This window comes from Sapajus apella, unplaced genomic scaffold, assembly GCF_009761245.1.
Source record: "Sapajus apella isolate SASKATOON/1434 unplaced genomic scaffold, GSC_monkey_1.0 scaffold97, whole genome shotgun sequence".
NCBI classification, from domain to species: domain Eukaryota; kingdom Metazoa; phylum Chordata; class Mammalia; order Primates; family Cebidae; genus Sapajus; species Sapajus apella.
The window spans coordinates 5,393,498-5,395,861 of NW_022437037.1; positions in this window are offsets into that span (position 1 = coordinate 5,393,498).

The following is a 2,364-nucleotide window of genomic DNA, read 5'->3' on the forward strand; positions in this document are numbered from 1 at the left end:
TAGCTGGGATTACAGGCACCTGCCACCATGCCCAGCTAATTTTTTGTATTTTTAGTACAGACAGGGTTTCACCATGTTGGCCAGGCTGATTTCGAACTCCTGACCTCAAGTAATCCTCCCTCCTCGGCTAGGATTACAGGGTTACAGAATTTGAGACAGAGTTTTGCTCTCATTTCCCAGGCTGGAGTGCAGTGGCTCGATCTCGGCTCACCGCAACCCCTGCCTCCGGGGTTCAAGTGATTTTCCTGCCTCAGCCTCCCCAGTAGCTATGATTACAGGCATGCACCACCACACTTCACTGTGCCCAACCTGGATTTTTATTTTAAATCTGTTTGTCTATCTGATGTCAACCCAAAACTGTCTTTTTTTTTTTTTCTTCCTGAGACCGAGTTTTGCTCTGCCGCCCAGGTTGGAATGCAGTGGCACCATCTCAGCTCGCTGCAACCTCTGCCTCCCGGGTTCCAGCGATTCTCCTGCCTCAGCCTCCTGAGAAGCTGGGATTACAGGCTCATGCCACCACGCCTGGCTAATTTTTGTATTTATAGTAGAGACAGAGTTTCACCATGTTGGCCGGGCCAGTCTCGAACTGGCTGATCTCGAACTCCTGACTTCAAGATCCGTCTGCCTTGGCCTACCAAAGTGCTAGGATTACAAGCGTGAGTCACTGCGCCCGGCCAAAGCTGTCTTAATGATTGTACCTTCACAGTGAGTCCGTCAGCTTTGTTCTTCAAGATTGTCTTAGCTACTCCCAGCCCTCTGTATTTCTATACAAATTTCAGAATCAGCTTGTTGATCTCCCATCCCCCATAAAAATATTTTAAATTTGCTAGGATTTTGACTGGGATTGCAGTGAATCTATAGATCAATTTGGGAAGAACTGACAGCCTAATAATGTTGCAGTTCTCTCAGACTTTCTATGTTCACAGTCACATCATTTATAAAAAATGATGCTGGCCGGGCGCGGTGGCTCAAGCCTGTAATCCCAGCACTTTGGGAGGCTGAGGCGGGTGGATCACAAGGTCAAGAGATCGAGACCATCCTGGTCAACATGCTGAAACCCCGTCTCTACTAAAACTACAAAAAAATTAGCTGGGCATGGTGGCGCGTGTCTGTAATCCCAGCTACTCAGGAGGCTGAGGCAGGAGAATTGCCTGAACCCAGGAGGCGGAGGTTGCGGGGAGCCGAGATCGCGCCATTGCACTCCAGCCTGGGTAACAAGAGCGAAACTCCGTCTCAAAAAAAAAAAAAAAAAAAGAAAGAAAAAAAGAAAAATGATGCTGTTATTTGTTTTGTTTGTTTGTTTTTGAGACGGAGTTTTGCTCTTGTTTCCCAGGCTGGAGTGCAGTGGCTCGATCTCGGCTCACCGCAACCCCCGCCTCCAGGGTTCAAGTGACTTTCCTGCCTCAGCCTCCCCAGTAGCTGTGAATACAGGCATACGCCACCACACTCAACTAATTTTTGTATTTTTCGTAAAGATGGGTTTTCTCCATGTTGGTGAGGCTGATCTCGAGCTCCCGACCTCAGGTGATCCGCCCACCTCGGCCTCCCAAAGTGCTGGGATTACAGGCGTGAGCCACCGCCCCTGGCCGCTGTTAATTTTTTTCCTTCCTAATGATTATGCCATTTGTTCTTTGTACTGGTTGACTTCACTGGCCAAGCCTTCCAGTATCTTGCTGATTGAAAGAGTGAGAGTCGTCATGCTGGTCTTGTTTGCAGCCTCAGAGGGAATGCTTGCAGTTATTCACCACTAATTATCCTTCTGTATGTTCGCTGTACATTTTATCTGATAAAGAGGTTTTCAGGCCGGGCGCGGCGGCTCACGCCTGTAATCCCAGCACTTTGGGAGGCCGAGGCGGGTGGATCACGAGGTCAAGAGATCGAGACCATTCTAGTCAACATGGTGAAACCCCGTCTCTACTAAAAATACAAAAAAAATTAGCTGGGCGTGGTGGCGCGTGCCTGTAATCCCAGCAACTCAGGAGGCTGAGGCAGGAGAATTGCCTGAACCCAGGAGGTGGAGGTTGCGGTGAGCCGAGATCGCGCCATTGCACTCCAGCCTGGGTAACAAGAGCGAAACTCCGTCTCAAAAAAAAAAAAAAGAGGTTTTCTTTTGTTTCTAGTTTGCCAAGAGTTTTGTCATGAATAGGTAGGTTACCTGTCATTAATTTTTTATGTTTTTATTTTTTTGAGGCAGAATCTTGCTCTGTCACCCAGTGCGTAGTGCAATGGGCAACGTGGTGAAACCCCATCTCTCCAAAAAGTACTAAAACTTTAGCCGAGCTTGGTGGCACGTGCTTGTAGCCCCAAATACTTGGGAGGCTAGAGTGGGAGGATTGCTTGACCCTGGGAAGCCGAAGTTGCAGT